The sequence below is a fragment of the Pongo pygmaeus genome, chromosome 2, assembly GCF_028885625.2.
Source record: "Pongo pygmaeus isolate AG05252 chromosome 2, NHGRI_mPonPyg2-v2.0_pri, whole genome shotgun sequence".
Taxonomy (NCBI): Eukaryota; Metazoa; Chordata; class Mammalia; order Primates; family Hominidae; genus Pongo; species Pongo pygmaeus.
Window position 1 is genome coordinate 72,573,618 of NC_085930.1, and position 25,731 is coordinate 72,599,348.

Here is a 25,731-nt window from a genome sequence, read left to right on the forward strand (position 1 = left end):
CCAAATCCCAAGGAACTCTTCAGTTTGAATATAAAATAAGAAAGTAGCATGACCATGTGGGTTAACAGAAGTGAACAGACCTAAAATACATTAAAAATTAACCCAACTGTAAAAGAAATTACATGAACAATTTAATAAGAATAACAAAATTCATATAACTTTGAGCTACTCATATAAGCCAAGAACTGACAGTATTGCTAAGAAACTGGTTTACAGAGTCATTGCCAGTGAATATATTTTCAGGTTGGCAGTTTTAAAAATATCTGATGGTTATGAATATGCAACTTGCTGAACATCATTATAGGTAGGTAGGAAAATAACATTAGTAATCATATAGCAGTTTGATATTATTTAGATGAAGGTTTCATAACTCAAACAACTTTCACCAGCTTTCCTTCTCCAGTTTCCACCTTGCTACAACTTGCTGCAGAAAATCTACACTTTATTCTTTTCATTTACAGTTAATCATATTAGAATAGATCTGTTAAGTAAACATGCCTCTAGAACTTAGAATTATTAACAATCCTAGAGAACAAGAACTTTAGTGCAATAATGTGTTAAGGTGTAGCTCGGGGGATGTTAAAGCAAAAGTATAGGCTATGTTTTTGCCCACTCTGGCATAAAAAATTAGGAGTTTCAGCATTCCCAATATGTAGCAAGGGGTGCTAAGGAATCTATCATGGACCAGTTTCAGTAACAAAGAGCAAAGCTGCGTCAGCAAGTCCCCTGCATAAGCTGGTCCAGGAACCTCTCCTCCCCTCCATTTTATTTTATGAATTAGCATGATTGGAAAGGAACTAATGATTGGAGAAGAAACTGGGAAAAGTTATTTTAGAAAATCCTCCTGGAAGCTTCTCATTCTGAATAAGGTATGGATCAGAGCACTCATCCTTGGTTCCTATAGAACATGGGGTGTCATGCAACCAATAAATTATTCTGAGATTCTGCCCCACAAAGGATCTCTGTCATATTTTAAGTTACCCCCAAAACCTAGAATCTTCCAAAAGTCATGACTGCTATGGGAATGGTCTGAGTATGAAGACGTACCTTATATGATGTTATAAACATCTTCCTAAAGATCTCAGTGGGGCCAGGTGCAGTGACTTGCATCTGTGATCTCAGCACTTTAGGAGGCTGTGGCAGGAGGATCACTTGAGACCAAGAGTTTATGATTAGCCTGGGAAACAAGACCCTATCTCTACAAAAAATTAAAAATCAGCTGCGCATGGTGGCATGCCTATAGTTGCCACCATTACCTGGGAGGCTGAGGCAGGAGGATGGCTTGAGCCCAGGAGGTCGAGGCTGCAGTGAGCTATGATCGTGCCACTGCATTCTAGCCTGGGTGACAGAGCAATATCCTGTTTCTTTAAAAAGCAAAAAACAAAACAAAACAAAAAAGAACCATGAGGGAGTACTTGCTATGCAAAAGAACTTTACTATAACTTCACAGAATTTTATTGTGACACTACAGAATCATCCCTCGATCTATCTTTAGTCATCTGGTTCTTGATGTCCCAGGAATTATTCAAACAAATACTTTGCCCCAAAGTTTATGTTTCTGCAATATAAGGGGGAAATTCCTAGCCATGTAATATATCCAAGTTCACGTATCTCAGGAATACACATTTTCCTTAAGGATTTCTGCACATGACCTGGGGCATTTTAGCCAGCTCAGCATACACATGAATAAAAATCACATCAGGGAAAGTGAAAAGTAAAGGGAATCATTTACTTCTATTACACTTTACAGTGTTATAATTACATTTACCCTGAATGTATTGGACAAAAAAGTCAAAGATAATATAAGCCCCAACCCCACTGTATATAAACCAGAACCACATGATCCCTAATAAAGCGTAAAGGCATATTTAACCATTCAATTTTTTTTTCTTTTTGAGACAGAGTCTCGCTCTGTTGCCCAGGCTAGAGTGCAATGGCACGAGCTCAAGTCACTGCAACCTCCTCCTCCCGGGCTCAAGCAGTTGTCTTGCCTCAGCCTCCTGAGTAGCTGAGATTATAGGCATGCACCACCATGCCTGGAAAATTTTTGTATTTTTAGTAGAGATGGGTTTCGCCATGTTGGCCAGGCTGGTCTTGAACTCCTGACCTCAGGTGATCCACCTGCCTCTGTCTCCCAAAGTGCTGGGATTACAGGAGTGAGCCACTGCACCTGGCCAACAGTTCAATTTTTATATATTTTATATTTACAACTTAAAATTATATATTTTAAATATAGCAGTGTGATACCTCCTATGGGGCACACACCACTAAATTATCAGTATCTCCTCACTCCAGTGCTTCCCAATTGGTGGGACATGGGGGAATTACACTGCCTAAGTATACCTGAATCAGAGCCACAATGTGACATACTCTCATATTTCTAGTTCCCATGCAATCAATCCAAAAGCATTTTCATACAGTCCTATTGAAAATCCTTTTACATGAAAGTAGAGATTCCTGGTAGATTTTCAGCTTTCAACAAAGCAATCATTAACAAAACCCCAACTACAGATGCTAAAACCAGACCTAGACTTGACTTTGGAAGTAAAGAACCTGCTCCTCCCTTAGCATTTACCACATCAGTAACTGGTACCAACTACCCAGTTGTCCATACTCAAAAAATGTCATTCATGTGTCTTCTTTCTTCAACTCTCACATCCAGTCCTTCAGGAAACCCTCATCTTCCCCTCCAAGTCAGTCCTCTCCCTACTTCATGTTTTACCACCATGGTGCAAGCTACCGTTACCTCTTGCCAAAAATCTTGCAATAGCTTCCTTACTGGTCTCAGGATTCCATCCTTTTCCCTATATAATCTCACAGTTCGAAGCAACCTTTTAAAACCTGAGTTGACCATCTGTTTTCATAAGTAACATTTGATTGTAATGCACCCATTTATTTTACACTGTCGACGGCTGTTTTCATGCTTAAGCAGAAATATTTGTCATCCAGCTATTTACAGTTTACTAAGCCCTCTTTTAAAATATAAATCAGATCAGGCCATCCATCCCCTTCTAAAAAAAGCTCAATAATTTATCTTTACAATTGGAAGAAAATCCAAACTTTCTTCCTTTAGTCTACAAAACCCTAAATGAACTAGCTCTTACCCCACCACACCTCTCTGTCTGAGTCTGCCTCCTGCCCACATTGCGGGAGTCTCACTGATTTTTGCTCCCAGTTCAGGATCTGTGTAGGGCATCCTGTTCTCTCTGCGTGGGACCCTTCTCCAGACCTTTGCCATTCTGGATCTAGCATTAATAACCCCTTGCCTCTGGCCACCCAATCTAGATTATTCCCTCTCCTTTAAATCATCGTGCTTACTGTGTGCTTATGCTTTATTATAGAATGTAAACTTCACAAGGCCTGGGAGCACATCTGATTCATTCACAACAGTCTCCCTAGCATCTAACAAAGCATACATATTAGGAGCTCATAATATATTAAATGAATGACCGAAATCATACTGGTTCATCAAATTTGGTCTCTTTTCTATGCAAAGGCACTCTAACCATGAGGAATATATATCTAAAAACCCATTATTGAGGAATTAGGGGAATTGCTTAGGTGAGGTGGACATAACACAGGCACCAGAATCACACTGACTAGGGTTTAATTCCCAGCTTCAACACTGACTCACTGGATTCCATTTCCCATTTGCCAAACTGCAGTAATGTTATTATTATTATTTTTTTTTTTTTGAGACTTTGTCACCCAGGCTGGAGTGCAGTGGCCCGATCTCAGCTCACTGCAAGCTCCACCTCCCGGGTTACGCCATTCTCCTGCCTCAGCCTTCTGAGTAGCTGGGACTACAGGGGACCACCACCTCACCCGGCTAATTTTTTTTGTATTTTTAGTAGAGACAGGGTTTCACCGTGTTAGCCAGGATGGTCTCGATCTCCTGACCTCATGATCCGCCCCTCCTCGGCCTCCCAAAGTGCTGGGATTACAGGCCTGAGCCACTGCACCCGGCCTAGTAATGCTATTTATCTCAGGGTGTCTTGGGGAAGATTAATTTATGTAAATACACTGGCACAATGATTTTACAATCTTTGATCACATCCCTCCCCAGCCAAAACTGAAAACCTTTCACTTTTGAACCTGTCCTAACATAGGGTCCTTGACATGAAAATTGCTTCTGCTACAAATAAAAAAAAAGCAATACATAAAAATAATGTCTCAGATGCAAAGGCATTAAAAAGTCCTTCTTTCTTCCCTAACAGAACCATTTTTGTCCCAGAATTTGCATCCTTTATGTAAGTCAGATACAAACACCTCTTTTTCAGTGAGCTGAGATGTAGTTATACACTAATATTTTCACTTCTAGAATCGTTTTTTATAAAAGAAAGCTTGGCAGATGCAGTAATGAAGGCAAGAGAGGCTTTACTATTGCTTCGGATCCTAGCAAATGCCTTCTGATGGTATCTACGTTATCTTATGATGCATGGAAACAGGCTCCTTTTGCTACACCCTGTCTAGGAATGCGTATGAGTTTATCACACTCTGTGCCATCAGGAAATCGAGTCCAGGAAAAAAAAGGACATCAAGTTTATGAACTCAGTTCTGGTGCAGGTAATTTTAACCAGACAGAATTGCTGAAAAACCAGTTAGCCATCTCTGGCTTGTTCCATAGGGTCACACAGCACCATCACTTCTCAAGAAGCAGACCTTGAGACAAGAATTTGAGTGCAAGTAATTTATTTAAAACAATCCTAGAAAACACCAGTAGGGGAGTGGAGAATGCGACAGGGAAACAAAAATAACTGGTAAAAAGCAAGTTATTATTAGGGGGTAACTGGAGTTTAATATCCCCAGGAAACTCTGGGGCTCAGGGTATCCCCAAGTTATCCCTCTTAGGGGGTGAAGGAGCCATGGTATTTACAAACTGACTCTAGTAAGTCACTGGATGATGGCTGTTCCCAGAGGGCACTAATTCTCCAACACCAGGAGCAGAGTGTGCTCAAACCAAGGCAGCCCACAAGACAGTAGGAGCAGAAGCTGACAATTGAAAGTCTGGCCTATGTGAAATATGATGGGAAGTCTAAAGGGCTGTAGGAGGAACACAGGCAATATCTGCCCACAGGCCATCTATGAGTCAATAAGTCTGGTTGGATACATGCAACTCCTACCCTGAGACCAAGGTTCAGAAAGGAGATGTGGAGGAAATGTTGGAGTGATTGATTTGCCCATTGCATGTTAATTAATTACCTACTACATGACAGAGGACATGGTCATGAAAAAGAACATTTACAACCCCTGCTTCTGCTTCTCTTTACCACTTGTGTTAGTCAGGGTTCGACAAGGAAACAGGACCAATAGGAGATAGATTTATCGACAACGATGAAGGCTGAGAAGTCCCATGAATTTCCATCCACAAGCTGGAGACCCAGGAATCCCAGTGGTGTAATTCAGGCCAAGTCTCAAGGCCTGAGAACTGAGGGAGCTGATGGAGTAAGTCCTAATCTGAGGGCAGGAGAGGATGAGATGAGAGATGTCCCAGATGAAGCAGTTGGACAGGAGAAAAGGGGGTAAATGCCTCTCCTTCCTCCACCTTTTATTCTGTTCAGACCCTCGACGGACTGGATGATGTTCACCCACATTGTGATCCACTTTACTGGGGTTACCAACTGAAATCTAATCTCATCCTGAAACACCCTCCCAGACACGCCAGAATGATGTTCCATCTGGGCACTCCCTGGCCCAGTCAACTTGATGTATAAAATCAACCATCACACCAATCCGTGCCCCTCTGCACACCCTAAGCTTAAGCAAACCGGCTCCTTCACAGGCCCATGCATCCTCACAGGTTCTGTTTGAATGACCTTCAGAGGATGAAAGGCTCCTTCATCCTCCTCCTGGGCTCAACTCAGCATGCAGCAGCCTGTGTTCCTGTAAAACTTTGTATCTCTACTAATGTTTGTCAAGGTATATCATAATTCATTATTTTATATCTGTTTGCTCCTACCAGGCTCCGGGTTCCTTAGGGGCTAATATGGTTGGGCTCTGCATCCCCACCCAAATCTCATCTCAAATCATAATCCCATTTCAGGGGAGGGGCCTGGTGGGAGATGATTGAATCACAGGGGCGGGTTTCCCTGCTGCTGTTCTCATGACAGTGAGAGAGTTCTCACAAGATCTGATATAGTTTAAACTTGTGGCACTTCTCCCTTCACTGTCTCTCTTCTGCCACCATGTAAGACATGCCTTGCTTCCCCTTTGTCTTCTGATTGTAAGTTTCCTGAGGCCTCCTCAGCCATGCAAAACTGTGAGTCTTTTATTTATAAATTACCCAGTCTTAGGGAGTTCTTTACAGTGCATGAAAATGGACTAATACAGGGGCACAGAGACTATAAGCACTCAGCACCGAGCAGGTACTCAATAAATGTTTAATTGAATTGAACAAAAGGAGAGTCATAGCAGAGGGACAAATTAAATCAGAATGACAGTATTCTAAACAATAAGATAAACCATTTACAAGCAGAAAGATGTTCATTAAGAAGTGTTCATAAAATATGATCTTAAATAAATGTACACATATATGCAGTAAAAGATAATAAACAACCACATTTTAACAGTGAACTGTCTTTTGGTTTATCTATATTTTCTAATTTTCCTGGCCATTAAAGCATATTAACTATATAATTTAAAAGTTAAGTGGATCTTTAAGAACAATGCAAGCTCTGTTATTCAAAAGTGAGGGTTAGGCCAGTTACAGCTAGCACATCTCCAGGTTAGACAAGGAGGCCAGTGAGCAATCAAATACACAGGGCCCACAGAGGAGATGACTTTGAAATGGAGGGAGCTTCTATCTTGGATACAAACCTTCATTTGTTAATCCATCCTATGAGAGCAGAAGCCAGTGACTGGTTCTCAGAGTGAGACCATCTGGGACTAGGTGGGAGCTCGTCTATTAGGTTAGGGACATGGTAAGAGCCAGGCTGAAGGGGACTGGGGAGACAGGAGATGAGGGTGTGGATCCTCACTGCTTCCTGGCTCTTGGTTTCCTGGTCTTGTTCCCACCTTTCTCATAAGCAGCCCCACCTTACAAACTGAGTTCTTGATTGTGTGCAGAGCATCAAGTAAACAAAGGGTGGGAGCTGAAATAATCCAACCCCCAATGATCCATTTCTCTATCTCTTAAAACACTGGAATATCAAATGAGAAAGGCCTTTAGTGATCATCTTCTTCAAATGTCTGGTTTTACAGATAGGAAATATCAAACATCAAAGAAGAGAAACATTTTTAACCCAAAGTGGTTATTTGCTTTCAATTAACATGCCAAGTTGGTTAGATAGCGGGTAGCTGCTGGAAGTGCTATTAGAAAATATCTCTGACCCCACAATCAGGACCAACTGTGAAGAGATTTGAGTTGATTAGTAATGTCTGCCCAGGGCAATGGACAGGGCATAGGTGGCCCACAAGCAGTCCTCTCCTTAAGCCCTCAGCAGCAGCAGCAGGAAAATCTAGTACTTGTAATAGAAGCCACACATGGAAGGAAATGGCACCATATACAAATTTTCTAACTTAATAGAAAGCTGATGCTTTGAAAGATGACATGATATGCTCAAAGTAACTTAAATGGCAAGCAATAGAATATAGATTCCAATTCAAGTCAGCCTGCTCCTAAAACCCATGCTGTTGACCATTATGCTATAGGATCCTCCTTGGCAACTGTCCCTTTTACATTAGCCCTTGATGCACCCACCTTGCTCAGCTCTCACGGCTCTTCTAAAATAGCCTTAAGACTCATCTACTTCTGATTTCACTAGCCAGTGCTGTTTGCTTCACACACAAAGACCAGATGTCCCAAATCAATCTTCTTTCAGGTCGAAACTTTGCCATTTTCTGAACCTTTACCACAGAACCTCTTTTACGTGTCATTTGGTTCCAGCCCTTCCTCCTAACCTGCTTGATTTATTCACATGTGGAAGAATGACTCACAAGTTGCACGCAGACAAACCCAGCTGTGTACCAGAGATAATTATTTCAGAGTAATTAAAATGAGCTATGGGCTGCCAAACTAAACACCAGAACGTGATTCTGCACTTTCTCTCTTATCTGCCTAGTCCGTTTTCTTCTGTCAAAGGGACTGCTTGCTAGGATGGGGGCTCCCCAGCCCTAATACATTAATCATCACACTTCAACTGGCTTATTAAGGGATCATCTCTGCAGAGAAGACTTCCCGCAGCTCGAAAAAACTGTAGTCTGAAATCAGAGGGCTCCAAGGTGACCACCTATACAACTTGCTGTTGGTGAGCTCCCCCATCATCTGTCCCAATCTGACACCAGAGTGTCACAGGACAGTAGGAACGGTGGGAGCAAAGGAAAAAAGCAGCTGGGACAAAAGGGAGGAGCTGGATCTCAATGCAGCTGCCCCTCCACCCTAAACCATTGCACTGACGTTCTATAGCATGGGTTTTAGCTCCTCCATATAATGACCTCCAGTTCCACTCTGTCTTTAGGTCCCCTCAAGCAGAGCTGAGATGGAGATGTTTGGGCAAGTGATTTATTGAGGAACTGCTCTCAGGGAAACCTACAGGGGTGTGAGAAAGATGGGTTAGGGCAGAGGAGCATTATGGCAAACCATACGTTTCAGAAAGCTCTCAGCCTGGTGCCATGAGGGCTCAGAAACATACATAGTTTGTATTGCAGAGTTGGAACCACCAAATAGCAAGGGAACCGAGTTACTGTACTCTTTCAGGGTCAGGAAGCAGCAAAGATTCACTCTCCTTTCCTGTCTCTCCAGTCCCCTCCAGCCTAACTCTCTTACCATGCCCCTAGCCTAATACACTAGCCACCACATAGTCCCAGTTCTTCCCATTCTGAGAACCAGTCACTGCTATAGTCTTCAGTCATTACCAAGGGCCACCTCTGTGTTTGGGGGGCAGAAGGTGGAATATCTCCTGGCCTGGCACTCCCATGAGCCAAGAACCACCCTTGGGAAAGAAAGGTAGGAATGAGTTGTTAGCAGGCAACACCCACAGCAGCTGGGAGAGGGGAATGCCAATAAGGTAACAAGGAACTGAGTGGGACACTAACAGTGCCTGCTAAACTCTCTTAAATTGTTGTACTTCGTTTAGACAAAGAACACTGAACTTGCAAAGGATCTCAAGTCAGGTGTCCTGAACCTGGGGTCTATGGCCCCCAAAATATCCATGCTTGACCTCGGGGATTATGGGATCCCACTCATTAGGGGATTATGGTTTGCAAAATGTGCATAAACAACATTGACACGGGACAAGGGACACAGGTCTTATTTGATTCTCTGTAAAGTAGATGACCCTCTTGGATTCAGAAATTTTCCTCTGAATTTCCTCACAGGAAGGGCAGCTATAACCAGCCTCCTCCATGCAGCTTTCCCTGATTCTTCCTAGTAAAAGCGAATTGCTCCTTTTTTTACCTGGAGTGTACCTCAGAGGCATATCTGGGGGCATGGGCAGTAGACAAGATACTACCTTACATATTCCAAAAGTAGCAACTTTTTAAATTTGAAGATGGTGATAACAATGATTAAAGTTAAAGTTTATTAAGTACTTGCTATTGGCCAGTTGTCATTCCAAATGTTTGCATGTAGCATCTCATTTAATTTTCAAGCAGGAATGGTGATCCTTGGAAGAAGGAATGGTTATCTCATTCTCTCATATAAGAAAACTGAGACATTATATAACTTGCACAACTTCCAAAAGCTCGGGAGTAGTAGAATCAGAATCCGAGCTCAGGCAGCCTGACTCCAGAGCTGCAAGGATGTTAGAGGAAGCCATGTAAAAATCAGCAGCTGAAGCATCAGGGCTCAGACTCAGAGCAGGAAAGAAGACACACAGAGGACTGGGGGACTTTTAATGCTCCTGTTTCCCCATGACCGATGGCACAGGCTGTGCCCTCAGGACACAAGTACTCAAACTGCTTATAAGTGAATAAATTAAACAGTTTAATGAGATAAATTGAGTAGACAAGTACCTAGCTCAGTTCCTAGCACCTAGTAGGAGCTCAATAAGTGGTTAGCTTACCTTCTATTTAAAGAAAGAAAGCTACTTTTATCCCTTTTCCCTCAGATACTTCACAGTGTCTCAAAAAACTATGTTAGGTACACAACCACTGAATAGAATTAAATGGGTGTCAGAAAGAGGAAGATTGCAAAATTCAAATTAGATAGTAGGAGAGTATTGAAGAAGGAAAGAAGAAATGAGAAAAAAAAAGGAGAGAAGGGAAAGGAGAAGCCAAACTTCTACTGCGAGAGATACACCCAGCACATCCAAGTCAGCAAGATGCCACTGACACACATCTGCAATTTGATTTCAAAGAGCCCAGTGTAACTTGCATCTGTAATTGGATTTTCCTGTGCATGCCCAGATCGGAAAGGGAAAATGCTCACCTGAATTGGAAAGACACTGAATAAGAATGCATATTCATCTTGCCCCTCTCCAAGCCAGTACTCCCACTCTCCTGTTTTTTCCAGACACTTCTCCACAGCATTTTATCACGCCCTCCTTTAATCCGTTAACACCACAGCGCCACCTACCGTCTCTGGATGCACATAGGTGAGGTAGGCCTCGGCTTGGACCTGAGGGAGATTTTAACGTGCTAGAGGGCCCATTCATCGGTCCTGTGACAAGCCTAGCTAAAACGAAATTGCCACTCAGCATTTCCAGTTGCAGACTCTCTCCCCTCCCCTTCTTGATGCCAGGCTCTTTCTCTCCACTAAAGCATTTTCTCGCCAGAGTAAATGGGTAATTCAAAGAAAAGGAAAAGTCTCCCAGGAAATTCAACATGGTGCTAGACTAGTCACAGATTTTCTTATGCTATGACTAGAAGGATTTGTGGCTACAAGGAAAAAATGCTCAATAGAGCTAATCACTCCAGCAAGCGGGAAGCGACCCGGTAGGCTGATATGCACGTCAGACTGGCAACTACTGAAAGATTTCATTCGGCTCCAAGCCCTAAAACTATAGCAACCATTACAAAATGAGTTTTCTGAATGCATGGTGCTTGCTTGAGCAGGCTAAGTAAACTGCTCTTCAGTTATCCCAGCTGGGTTCAGTGTCTTCTCAGGGAGCTGCCCACAGGCACCTGCAAAGTACATGTCAACCACCACGACTGACAGTACCACCGGCCAGTCATATAAATGGCGTTGTGCCTGAGATCTCCCCGCTTCTCAGACCAAGTCCACCTTCTCCATTCTGCTGCGTAATGCTGAAACTGTTTCCCAAGCACTCTCATTAATTGACCTCCAGTTAGATTCTGTAGTGAGAGATACTGGAGGAAATAGGAAGAAGGGAAAGTGACTTTCTTGTGTTTTCAGCTTATCCTGGCCTTGCTGCAACCCATCAGACAGCTCCTGCGTCTTTCAGTATTCAGGGCATCTGCCCCTCAATGTCCTACCCTGTAGCCCCTGAGCCAGCTAAGCACCAAACATGTGGCAAGCTCCCAGAGACTGGCCACCAGCCCTACGTACGGCAGCATGCTTCTCTGCTCCACTCAGCACCTAGATTTCTGTAACATCATGTTGTCCCGAAGGTGGTGACTGCTCCCTCAGTGACTCCTGTGCCACTTCAATGTCTACTTTTTATCTTTTCCGCTTTCCAACACCATGTAACCAACTCCCTTGATTGTTTCCCCTAAGCTTGAGATTTCTGGACTGGTTTTGATTTCTTGACTTTATACAGTAGATACTGTGCACAGACAATCAAGGGTATAAATGGTGAAATGTTTTTCAGAGATCAAGAACTGGTTTATGAGTCCTATCTGCTTTTTTTTTCAGGATGCCTGTTAAGAGCAGGCAGATAGAGGCCAGGAGCAGTGGCTCACTCCTATAATTCCGGCACTTTGGGAGGCCAAGGTGGGCAGATCACCTGAGGTCAGGAGTTCAAGACCAGCCTGACCAACATGGAGAAACCCCGTCTCTATTAAAAATACAAAATTAGCCTGGCATGGTGGCACATGCCTGTAATCCCAGCTACTTGGGAGGCTGAGGCAGCAGAATCGCTTTAACCTGGGAGGTGGAGGTTGCAGTGAGCCAAGATCACGCCATTGCAGTCCAGCCTGGGCAACAAGAGCAAAATCTCTGTCTCAAAACAAAGAGGAGGCAGCTGGGAGCCAGACAGATGGGTGGGGAGGTGTGTTTAAACCCTGACTACACCACTTACTATTTGTAGAACCTTAGACAAGTTACATGATCAAATGGCCTCAGTTTTCCTCATCTGTAAGATGGGGATAGTCATGACACCCAATGCAAGGAGTATAAGGAAAATTCCAGGTTCTGGGTTTATTCAGAAAACTACTACCCTGAACAGTCTGCAAATCCTTGAGCTGATAACAGAGATTAAATTCCAGTCGAGAGAAGTCTCATGCAAGAGAGCTACAATGCGCAAGGCAGGGACCTGACTGACAATAATAGCTACATTTTGTCTCTGCCTAGTATATGCTAAATGCTTTATATGCACTGTATCTCTTAACTGGGACAACCAACATGTAAGATGGGTAGTATTGTCTCCAATAAACAGATAAGGAAACCGGAACTGGAAATGGAAAAAACACACATACACCTCAAATCACACCACTAAGGAGTTGGCTAATCACCAGCCCCAGTGTGCCTAAGTAGTTCCAGAACCCATGCTCTTAACCGTGAAGCTGCCTAGTAGAAGAATTGATAAGGTCACAAGCTAAGAGATAAGGAGAATGGAGCAAGGATGGATGCATGGAAGCCATGCAGGAAACAAAAACAGCAAACAGGGAACGTACTTAGTACATTTCTTTTTTGTACACCTCAGGACAGAGGTTCCTACATGAAGGCATCATGTAAGACCAGGTTGCAGGGATGTCCTGGCAAATATTGAATCGCTTAACTAGTATAGGCTCAAAGGCTTTGAACCCCTAGGGTCCTCTCAGAATTTTGAGCTTTGAAGAATTCCAATATTAAGGAAGCCCACTGGGAAAACTGGCTCCCATGAGACTCTCCCCACCAGGCACTCAGTAGCCAGTTCCACACAGACCACCAATAACTGATTCCAGCAGTGAAAGCAGGTGCTGGGTCTTATGCATAGAGAACATAGCAGTGTGGTGCCATATGTATGTGAAAGTATGTTGTAATAAGTCCACACAAATCACTGGGTTCAGTGCATGCATGCTAGAAATAAGCTTTTCATCTACAAGAAAATCATTGATCATTGCTAATAAAATAAGTAAGCACTTCCTGTATCATAATCAACTCTGCCAAGGCTCAGCCCAATGGGGCCCATCAGCAGCTTTGTAATGAGAATGAAAAGTTACAGAAGCCTCAAACAATACAGCAGCTGAGAAAAGGCCCCACTGGACTTGGGCGATGCCAGAAATCCTGGCACATTGAAATAGGGGATCTGGAGGGAGGGTTCATGAGACAGTCTAAAAACATCTTGGTTGTCTGCCTGCATTTGCTGGAAGGGACTGTTTTACAAAATGCTCACCACAAAAATCACTGTGAAAGAAAACTCCCACTCCTACCCACCCACCCACTTAGTGGAAAGAACTTCTAGGCACTGGTGGTGAACAAAGCCACAAGATCACAAAGGCGGAAGATGATCCCCCAACCAAGAACACTAAAAAGGATTTTTATGTGATAGCAGTCAACATTCCTAAGCCTAACCAATACACCACATGTCCCAGGCAGAGAAAGTCCCAACTTCAATTCTTCTCTGCAGAAAGTAGCAAAAGGGACACAAAGGAAACAGCAGGGTAGGTCTGGGGACCTCTTTCTGGAGTTTCCTCTGGGTTATGTTGGGTCATCAGAGGTGACCACAGCTTGGCAACAGCACAAGTGAGAGCTTCTGAGTGAGAGAGAGCCAGACGCTTTCAATTAAATAACTTGCCACTTTCAAAGCACGCTGAGGAGGAACACATCTCACCTGACCCGTCAGTCACTCCCTTTTATTAATAACAGAGGGTTTGTGTTTTGACTCTTCTCTCTGGGGGATCAGAATGAACACTGACAAGATTTGGTAGCATTTCAAGGTTGGCAACATCTCAATAGCAGCTTACAAATATTAAAAAAGAAAAAATACTCTAATTGACCAGCAGCAAGAATGTAGGAATACGAAAGAAACTATTATTCCCATGACATTTTATCAGTCCACCCAAGCACCAGAACAACCTATCCCCTATCACTACTTATCAGTGATGGTACCCAGGGGGGATGGTGGTATAAAATACTGAGTATTTTTTTGCAGTTTGAGTAAGAAGTATTTATTTTTGTCACTACTAAGTCTATTTTATTTTTTTTTAATTTTTTCTTGAGACAGGCTCTTGCTTTGCCACCCAGGCTGAAGTGCAGTGGTACAATCATAGCTCACTGCAGCCTCGACCTCCTGGGTTCAAACGATCCCCCTGCCTCAGCCTCCCTAGTAGCTAGGAGTATAGATGCACACCACCACACCTGGTCTTTTTGGTTTTTTTTGGTCGGGGTGAGGGGGAGTGGTGGAGGTAGGCATTGAGACACAGTCTTCCTTGTTGCCCAGGCTGGTCTGAAACTCTTGGCCTCAAGCGATCCTCCCACCTTGGCCTTCCAAAGTGTTGGGATTATAGGCATGAGCTACCATACCCATTGTAAGCCTATTTTAAAGATGATGCTGGCTGCTGGAATAAATGAGCTTGAAACTATCTGTAGCTTGAATTCAACTGACATTCATATCTTGCTCACAGAACAGTCTATGGAGGGCATTCCTGATCTGTGGCCTGCTTTCATCCACCTGGTAAGTTAAGAAAACAGGCTACTTCCAACTGTGGCTCTGCCCTCCCTGAAGGTCTTGGAATTGGCTTCCAGCTGGCAAAAAGAATAAAAGCGTGTACAACGTACACACACTGCTTACAGTTCTGGGCCCAGAAATGACACCTCACTTCCACTCATACTTCAGTAGTAAGATCCAGTCTTTGGGTCAGATCTAGAAAGAACAGATAGAACAAGGAAATGAGGTCTCTAAATGAGTGATTCTTAGCAAGAATTCTGTATTATGGAAGGACAGACACAAATATCAGGTGATGACTACCTGCCTCTGCCATATTCAGTGGACTTGGATTTCCATGTCTATGAACATAGAATAAATTTACTTTTAAATGAAATGTAAGAAATGAGTCAATTTAAAGAAAAATATACATGTATAAATACTAGTACAGCTGGTGTGTGATTGACCCCAATTTTGACAGTGAAAGAAATTTAGAACACTCAAAACTGTTACACACATGAACCCCCTTCTTGCTGTTAACAGAGATGGCATATTTTCCCTTCAAATCTTCTACCCCCATCAGAAGACCTTTGTTTTAAATAGTTGATAGCAGCAGTTCAGGTAAGTTTTTGGAAGAACAATTAGCCACTAGAGCTTATCAGCAACAGGTAAGGTGAGTCTCTCTCTAAAGTAGAATTTCCTTAGCTATTCAGGCTGATGAAAAAACATTGCCACAGATAATCTTCAACCATATCAAGTCCAGACCCAGGGCACTCATAAAGTTTTTGTTTGTTTGGTTTTGTTTGTTTTTTTTTGTTGTTATTTTGGAGATGGAGTCTCACTCTGTTGCCCAGGCTGGAGTGCAGTGGCACGATCTCGGCTCACTGCAACCTCCGCCTCCCAGGTTCAAGTCATTCTCCTGCCTCAGCCTCCCCAGTAGCTAGGATTACAGGTGTGCACCACCATGCCCAGCTAATTTTTAGTAGAAACAGGGTTTCACCATGTTGGCCAAGCTAGTCTCGAACTCCTGACCTCATCATCCGCCCACCTCAGCCTCCCCAAGTGCTGGGATTACAGATGTGAGCCACCGTGCCCGGCCAAGAAAGGTTTTACATTATAGTTGTTTTGTTATTTTTACCAACATTTATCTAGTAAGAACTTATTATTAGTTTCCTCTTTATCAAGTGCATTTGTCTCTGTCACCTTTGTTAAAGTGCCTGCATGTCATACTCTTTTCCTCTGAAAATTTGCAATTTCTTTCAGGGCTATTTCTTTTGTGTGTCTCCTCAATGTCTTGCACAAAAATCGCATTTTCCAAAACAACTGTATTTACTGAGTGTATTTGTCCATTTTTGCTGCAATGTAGCTTGTAATAAAAATACCCTAAATTCAGTGGCTCATAAAAACCAGCATTTATTTCTCAATCCTGAGTCTGCAGGTAGGTTGTAACTCCACTGCACTTCGCTGGAATAACATCAAACTTGGCTCCAAGCTGCAGATTGCATTCTGATCAGTTCCACAAGCCACTTTACTCTCCTTCAACTGGTTACCTAAAACATATTCTTTTAATGCAGGAGGCCAAACTAAACCACACAAGATTGTTTAAAGTTCTGTTTACTGTCATTCCCTCTCATATTCTATTAACCAAAGCAAGTCACATAGCAAAGTTCAACATTAATGGGGTTCTAGTCCAGGGAGGCACCAAAGACGATTGACAAAGAGTGCAGATATATCATTCTCTTCCTGGGAAGGAGTAAAGAGTTGGAAAAAAATAATACAATCTGTTTCCCAGAGAAATTTTTATTTCCAAAGCATCCTGAGAAAATCCCACACACAAGCAGCCAACTCAACTAACGAGGAATTAGATGAGAAGAAATGAAGATCTTTAAGACTTTGCTATAAAACCAACCTGTGACCTCACTTGGAAACAAACCAGATCATTTTTTAACTTTTCATAAAGTATCTCCACTTGCATTTCATAAAGCAGTTAATGTCAGATCATCTCAGAACTGATGGTAGCAGAAAAGCTCATTCATCATTCCAATCTACTCACGTTTCACTGGTAAGATCTAGTCACACAGATACACTGAAAAGTGAGGCCAGTAGACAGTTCTCTTTGGTGACGAGGATTCTGAAGTCATGTCTGGGTTCATCAGGAAAGCTTTCCACAATGTATTTATGATGTCTGTGTTTCCAAGGGGCAATTGCAGCATATGAACACGAGTCAATTTAAAGGAAAAAAAAATTAATACCGCAGGGAGTTTGTGACTATGGCCATAATCTTAGGAGTAACTAAAATTTGGAAAACTCTAGATTAGAAATGCCTAAAATACTGAGCCTAACTCTTAGCAAAGCAATAGATTTTACACACATGAAATTCTCAGACCCCACTAACCCACGTTGTTAACTCTCAGGAATTTAACCTAAGAATATAAGGCCCTAAGAAGATGCTTTATAGCACAGACACAAATTGAAGCTGAGCAAGAAGAGCTCAAACTGCATTAATAGAACTATGGAATATTAACATAGCCAATAGTCTCATTAAGGAAGGCACATCTGGAAAATTAAGTTCAATTTGGATGCATCATTTTAAAGTTACACAAGTGACACAACTACAGAAATCCAGAGATTCAGAATTCTATTACTCTAATCATCTATTAATTCAACTTTTCTGTCCTTATTCACATTTGTATATAACACTTACATAAATATAATCCACACTATAATCACGATTTTTTCCAGCTTATTTATCTGACATCTCACTTTTTCCCATGTTGCTACATTTTTCCATATTATAATTTTAACATTTGCATAATAACCCATTAAGTTATTATTTGATATACCATAACACCAACTCCCTATGTTAAATTATTTAAATCAGTTCCCATTTCTTCATATTATGAAATTGTTGTCACTTTACTGAAATTGAGACCTAGTTTTCTTCTCATCTACAGATCTAATAATATCCAAAAGTCAGATTTCTAGCCGGGCATGGTGGTGCATGCCTGTAATCCCAAAACTTTGGGAGGCTGAGATGGTCAGAGCATCTAAGGCCAGGAGTATCGCTTGAACTTTGGAGGCAGAGGTTGCAGTGAACCAAGATCACACCACTGCACTCCAGCCTGAGCGACAGAGTGAGATTCCATCTCAAAAAGAAGAAAACAAAAGTAGATTTCTATGCAGAAGACAGGAATATTTGCCCTTTTCCTTAGAGGTCCAGATCAAAGAGATAAATTGTTAAGTCTGTTGTATTGGCATTCAAGTGTATCATTATAGTCAAAGCATTTGTCTTTAGACAAGCAAAGACCAATTCTGAAATGAAATCTATAGTGAAATCACATATATGCATATATACACATATGTATATATATTCATACATACACATACATATATCTGAAACTTTGACACTGTCTTCCATTAGAAATAATATCATTTAGTCAAAACGAAGATGGTAGTTTTTTTTTATTATTATTATTATACTTTAAGTTCTGGGACAAGTGCAGAATGTACAGGTTTGTTACATAGGTATACATGTGCCATGCTGGTTTGCTGCAACCATCGACCTGTCATCTACATTAGGTATTTCTCCCAATACTATTCTTCCCCTAGCCCCTAAACCCCTGACAGGCCTTGGTGTGTGATGTTCCCCTCCCTGTGTCCATGTGTTCTCATTGCTCAACTCCTACTTATGAGTGAGAACATGTGGTGTTTGGTTTTCTGTTCTTGTGTTAGTTTGCTGAGAATGATGCTTTCCAGCTTCATCCATGTCCCTACAAAGGACATGAACTCATCCTTTTTGTGGCTGCATAGTATTCCATGGTGTATATGTGCCACATTTTCTTAATCCAGTCTATCATTATGGGCATTTGGGTTGGTTCCAAGTCTTTGCTATTGTGAGTAGTGCCACAATAACATACGTGTACATGTGTCTTTATAGTAGAATGATTTATAATCCTTTGGGTATATAGCCAGGAATGGGATTACTAGGTCAAATGGTATTTCTGGCTCTAGATCCTTGAGGAATCACCACACTGTCTTCCACAATGGTTGAACTAATTTACACTCCCACCTACAATGTAAAAGTTTTCCTATTTCTCCACATCCTCTCCAGCATCTGTTGTTTCCTGACTTTTTAATAATCACCATTCTAATTGGAGTGAAATGGTATCTCATTGTGGTTTTGATTTGCATTTCTCTAATGACCTGTGATGATGAGCTTTTATTCATATGTTTGTTGGCCGCATAAATGCCTTCTATTGAGAAGTGTCTGTTCATATCCTTCGCCCACTTTTTGATGGGATTGTTTTTTTCTTGTGAATTTGTTTAAGTTCTTTGTAGATTCTGGATATTAGCCCTTTGTCAGATGGATAGATTGCAAAAATTTTCTCCCATTCTGTAGGTTGCCTGCTCACTTTCTTTTGCTGTGCAGAGGTTCTTTAGCCTAATTAGATCCCACTTGTCAATTTTGGCTTTTGTTGCCATTGCTTTTGGTGTTTTAGTCATGAAGTCTTTGCCCATGCCTGTGTCCTCAATGGTACTGCCTAGGTTTTCTTCTAGGGTTTTAATGGTTGTAGGTTTTGTGTTTAAGACTTTAATCCATCTTGAGTTAATTTTTGTATAAGGTGTAAGGAAGGGGTCCATTTCAGGTTTCCACATATGGCTAGCCAGTTTTCCCAGCACCATTTATTAAATAGGGAATCCTTTCCCCATTGCATGTTTTTGTCAGGTTTGTCAAAGATCAGATGGTTGTAGATGTGTGGCATTATTTCTGAGGACTCTGTTCTGTTCCATTTGTCTATATATCTGTTTTGGTACCAGTATCATGCTGTTTTGGTTACTGTAGGCTTGTAGTATAGTTTGAAGTCAGGTAACGTGATGCCTCCAGCTTTGTTCTTTTTGCTTAGGATTGTCGTGGCTGTACAGGCTCTTTTTTGGTTCCATATGAACTTTAAAGTAGTTTTTTCTAATTCTGTGAAGAAAGTCAATGGTAGCTTGATGGGGATAGCATTGAATCTATAAATTACCTTGGGAAATATGGCCATTTTCATGATATTGATTCTTCCTATTTCTGGGTATGGAATGTTTTTCCATTTGTTTGTGTCCTCTTATTTCCTTGAGGAGTGGTTTGTAGTTCTCCTTGAAGAGGTCTTTCACATCCCTTGTAAGTTGGATTCCTAGATATTTTATTCTCTTTGAAGCAATTGTGAATGGGAGTTCACTCATGATTTGGCTCTCTGTCTGTTATTGGTGTATAGAAAAGCTTGTGATTTTTGCACATCGATTTTGCATCCTGAGACTTTGCTAAAGTTGCTTATCAGCTTAAGGAGATTTGGAGCTGAGATGATGGGGTTTTCTAAATATACAATTACGTCATCTGCAAACAGAGACAATTTGATTTCCTCTCTTCCTATTTGAATACGCTTTATTTCTCTCTCTTGCCTGACTGCCCTGGCCAGAACTTCCAATACTATGTTGAATAGGAGTGGTGAGAGAGGGCATCCTTGTGTTGTGCCAGTTTTCAAAGGGAATGCTTCCAGATTTTTCCCATTCAGTATGATATTGGCAGTGGGTTTGTAATAAACAGATCTTATTATTTTGAGATATGTTCCATCAATACCTAGTTTATTCAGAGATTTTAGCATGAAAGGCTTGTTCAATTTTGTCGAAGGCCTTTTCTGCATCTATTGAGATAATGGTGTGCTTTTGTTGTTGGTTCTATTTATGTGATGGATTACATTTATTGATATGCGTATGTTGAATCAGCCTTGCATCCCAGGGATGAAGCTGACTTGATCATGTTGGATAAGCTTTTTGATGTACTGCTGGATTCAGTTTGCCAGTATTTTATTGAGGATTTTTACATTGGTGTTCATCAGGGATATTGGCCTGAAATTTTTCTTTTGTGTGTGTCTCTGCCAGGTTTTGGTATCAGGATGATGCTGGCCTCATAAAATAAGTTAGGGAGGAGTCTCTCTTTTTCTGTTGTTTCAAATAGTTTCAGAAGGAATGGTACCAGCTCCTCTTTGTGCCTCTGGTAGAATTTGGCTGTCAATTCGTCTGGTCCTTGGCTTTTTTTGGTTGGTAGGCTATTAATTACTGCCTCAATTTCAGAACTTGTTATTGGTGTATTCAGGGATTTGACTTCTTCCTGGTTTAGACTTGGGAGGGTGTATGCGTTTAGGAATTTATCCATTTCCAGATTTTCTAGTTAACTAGCATAGAGGTGTTTATAGTATTCTCTGATGGTAGTCTGTATTTCTGTTTGATCAGTGGTGATATCCCCTTTATCATTTTTTTACTGCATCTATTTGATTCTTCTCTCTTTTCTTCTTTATTAGTCTGGCTAGTGATCTATCTATTTTGTTGATCTTTTCAAAAAAACAGCTCCTGGATTCATTGGTTTTTTGAAGGGTGTTTCATGTCTCTATCTCCTTCAGTTCTGCTCTGATCTTAGTTACTTCTTGTCTTCTGAGAGTTTTTGAATTTGTTTGCTCTTGCTTCTCTAATTCTTTTCATTGTGATGTTAGGGTGTCAAATTTGGATCTTTCCTGCTTTCTCTTGTGGGCATTTAGTGCTATAAATTTCCCTCTAAACACTGCTTTAGCTGTGTCCCAGAGATTCTGGGTATATTGTGTCTTTGTTCTCACTGGTTCAAAGAGCTTATTTATTTCTGCCTTAATTTCATTATTTATTCTTAATCCCTGGTTTTAATTTGATTGCACTGTGGTCTGAGAGACTGTTTGTTATGAGTTCCATTCTTCTGCATTTATTGAGGAGTGTTTTACTTCCAATTATGTGGTCAATTTTAGAATAAGTGTGACGTAGTGCTGAGAAGAATGAATATTCTCTTGATTTGGGATGGAGAGTTCTGTAGATGTCTGTTAGGTCTGCTTGGTCCAGAGCTGAACTCAAGTCCTGAACATCCTTGTTAATTTTCTGTCTCATTGATGTAATATTGACAGTGGGGTGTTAGAATCTCCCACTATTATTGTGTGGGAGTCTAAGTCTCTTTGTAGGTCTCTAAGAACTTGCTTTAAGAATCTGTGTGCTCCTGTATTGGGTGCATATATATTTAGGGCAGTTAGCTCTTCTTGTTGCATTGATCCCTTTACCATTATGTAATGCCCTTCTTTGTCTCTTTTGATCTTTGTTGGTTTAAAGTCTGTTTTATCAGAGACTAGGATTGCTACCCCTGCTTGTTTTTGCTTTCCATTTGCTTGATAAATATTCCTCCATCCCTTTGAGCCTATGTGTGTCTTTGCACATGAGATGTGTCTCCTGAATACAGCACACTGATGGGTCTTGACTCTTTATCCAATTTGCCAGTCTGCATTTTTTAATCAGGGCATTTAGCCCATTTACACTTAAGGTTAATATTGTTAGGTGTAAATTTTATACTGTCATTATGATGCTAGATGGTTATTTTGCCCGTTAGTTGATGCAATTCCTTCATAGTGTTGATGATCTTTACAATTTGGTATATGTTCGCAGTGGCTGGTACTGGTTGTTCCTTTCCATGTTTAGTGCTTCGTTCAGGAGCTCATCTAAGGCAGGCCCAGTGGTGACAAAATCTCTCAGCATTTGCTTGTCTTTAAAGGATGTTATTTCTCCTTTGCTTATGAAGCTTAGTTTGGCTGGAAAAGAAATTCTGGATTGAAAATTCTTTTAAGAATGTTGAGGCCAATCGCAGTGGGTCATGCCTGTAATCCCAGCACTTTGGAAGGCTAAGGCGGGTGGATCACAAGGTCAGGAATGTGAGAGTAACCTGACCAACATGGTGAAACCCCATCTCTACTAAAAATACAAAAATTAGCCAGCTGTGGTGGTGTGCACCTGTAATCCCAGCTACTTAGGAAGCTGAGGTAGGAGAATCTCTTGAACCTGGGAGGTGGAGGCTGCAGTGAGCCGAGATTGTGCCACTGTGTTCCAGCCTGGGTAACAAAGCAAGACTCTGTCTCAAAAAAAAAAAACAAAAAAAGAATGTTGAACATTGGCCCCCACTCTTTTCTGGCTTGTAGGGTTTCTGCAGAGAAATCTGCTGTTAGTCTGATGGGCTTCCCTTTGTGGGTAACCCAACCTTTCTCTCTGGCTGCCCCTAACATTTTTTCCTTCATTTCACATTGGTAAATCTGATGACTATGTGTCTTGGGGTTGCTCTTCTCAAAAAGTATCTTTGTGATGTTCTCTGTATTTCCTAAATTTGAATGTTGGTCTGCCTTGCTAGGCTAGGGAAGTTCTTCTGGATAATATCCTGAAGAGTGTTTTCCAACTTGGTTCCATTCTCTCCTTCTCTTTCAGGTACACCAATCAAATGTAGGTTTGGTCTTTACACATAGTCCCATATTTCTTGGAGGCTTTGTTTGTACCTTTTTATTCTTTTTTCTCTAATCTTGTCTTCATGCTTTATTTCATTAAGTTGATCTTCAATCTCTGATATCCTTTCTTCTGCTTGATCGATTTGGCTATTGATACTTGCGTATGCTTCACGAAGTTCTTGTGCTGTGTTTTTCAGTTCCATCAGATCATTTATGTTCTTCTCTAAACTGGTTATTCTAGTTAGCAATTCCTCTAACCTTTTTTGAAGGTTCTTAGCTTTCTTGCATTGACTTAGAACATGCTCCTTTAGCTCAGAGGAGTTTGTTACCACCCACTTTCTGAAGCCTACTCCTGTCAATTTATAAAATTCATTCTCTGGCCAGTTTTGTTCCCTTGCTGGTGAGGAGTTGTGATCCTTTGGATGAGAAGAGGTGTTCTGGTTTTTGGAATTTTCAGGCTTTTTGCACCTGTTTCTCCCCATCTTCATGGATTTATCTACCTTTGGTCTTTGACGTTGGTGACCTTCGGATGAGGTTTCTGAGTGGACATCCTTTTTGTTGATGTTGCTGCTATTCCTTTCTGTTCGTTAGTTTTCCTTCTAACAGGCCTCTCTGCTGCAGGTCTGCTGGAGTTTGCTGGAGGTCCACTCCAGACCCTGTTTGCCTGGGTATCACCAGTGGAGGCTGCAGAACAGCAAAGATTGCTGCCTGTTCCTTCCTCTGGAAGCTTCATCCCAGAGGGGCACCTGCCAGATGCCAGCCGGAGCTCTTCTGAATGAGGTGTCTGTCAGCCCCTGCTGGGAGGTATCTCCCAGTCAGGATGCACAGGGGTCAGGGACCCACTTGAGTAGGCAGTCTGTCCCTTAGCAGAGCTCAAATTTTGTTCTGGGAGATCCACTGCTTTCTTCAGAGCCAGCAGGCAGGAAAGTTTAAGTCTGCTGAAGCTGTGTCCACAGCTGCCCCTTCCCCCAAGTGCTGTGTCCCAGGGAGATGGGGGTTTTATCTATAAGCCCCTGACTGGGGCTGCTGCTTTTTTTCAGAGATGCCCTGCCCAGAGGGGGGGAATCTAGAGAGGCAGTCTGGCTACAGCAGCTTTGCTGAGCTGTGGAGGGCTCTGCCCAGTTCCAACTTCCCAGCAGCTTTGTTTACACTGTGAGGGGAAAACCGCCTACTCAAGCCTCAGTAATGGTGGACGCCCCTCCTCACTCCAAGCTCGAGCATCCCAGGTTGACTTCAGACTGCTGTACTGGCAGCGAAAATTTCAACCCAATGGATCTTAGCTTACTGGGCTCCATGGGGGTGGAATCCGCTGAGCTAGACCAGTTGGCTCCCTGGCTTCAACACCCTTTCCAGGGGAGTGAACAGTTCTGTCTCACTGGTATTTCAGGTGCCACAGGGGTATGAAAAGAAATTCCTGCAGCTAGCTCAGTGTCTGCCCAAACGGCCGCCCAGTTTTGTGCCTGAAACCCAGGGTCCTGGTGGCATAGGCACCCGAGGCAATCTCCCGGTCTTTGGGTTGTGAAGACCATGGGAAAAGCATAGTATCTGGGCCGGAGTGCAATATTCCTCAGGGCATAGTCCCTCATGGCTTCCCTTGGCTAGGGGAGGGAGTTCCCTGACCCCCTGTGCTTTCCAGGTGGGGCAATGCCCCACCCTTCTTTGGCTTGCCTTCTGTGGGCTATACCCACTGTCTAACCAGTCCCAAAGAGATGAGCCAGGTACCTCAGTTGGAAATACAGAAATCACCCGCCTTCTGCGTTGATCTGACTGGGAGCTGCAAACTGGAGCTGTTTCTATTCAGCCATCCTGCCAGCCTCAGTACAGTTTTTTTTTTTTTTTTTTTTATACATAGTAATTATTTTATCAGTCTTGAAACTGATCTCATCCACAAAGGCATCAAAGCTAAGGAGAAACCTGAGAACTGGATTAGTTATCTATTGCTGGGTGATTTTTGGCTCAGGGACTCTGATGAGGTTGCAGTTAGGATGTCAGCTGGGGTTGCAGACATCTGAAAGCTTCTTGGCCAGGACTGGAGTATCAGCTTTCAAGGCCACTCGCTCACATGGCAGTAGGTCTGTTCCTCACCACATAGGCCTTCCTAGGGTTGGCTGTGTGCCCTCATGACCTAGCAGATGGCTTCCTCAGAGTAAGTGATATAAAAGACCAAAGAGGCTGGGCATGGTGGCTCACGCCTGTAATCCCAGTACTTTGGGAGGCCGAGGCGGGTGTATCACGAGGTCAGGGGTTTAAGACCAGCCTGGCCAACATTGTGAAATGCCATCTGTACTAAAATACAAAAATTAGCCGGGCATGGTGGTATGCACCTGTAATCCCATCTACTCAGGAGGCTGAGGCAGGAGAATTGCTTGAACCCAGGAGGCAGAGGTTTCAGTAAACTGAGACCATGCCATTGCACTCCAGACTGGGCAACAGAGGGAGATTCGGTCTCCAAAAAAGAAAAAAAAAAAAAAAGAGAGAGAGACCAAAGAAATCACACCATCTTCTATGACCTAGATTCTTAAGTTGCAGTCTTTCATTGTATTTTGTTTGTTTTATTCATTAGAAGCAAGTCACTGAAAACAGCCCACACTACAGGGAAAGAGAATTTGGCTGAACCTCTTGAAAGGAGGAATATCCAATAATTTGATTACATATTTTAAAGCCACCAAAAAATGGAGAAAGTATGGATTTTATAGTCACACACAACATCTGTCAAGTTCTGGCTTTTCCAA

The 25,731-nt window shown here is 42.1% G+C and overlaps 1 long non-coding RNA gene across 4 annotated transcripts in view; it reads right to left on the reverse strand.

The window, feature by feature from the left end:
- LOC134739172 (uncharacterized) overlaps positions 1–25,731 on the reverse strand; it is a 258,767-nt gene that overhangs the window by 140,611 nt on the left and 92,425 nt on the right. For all 4 annotated transcript variants that reach the window (XR_010125708.1, XR_010125709.1, XR_010125706.1 and 1 more), the window contains exon 2: positions 14,832–14,903. This is a non-coding gene — a long non-coding RNA (uncharacterized LOC134739172). The remainder of the gene's footprint in view (positions 1–14,831; positions 14,904–25,731) is intronic.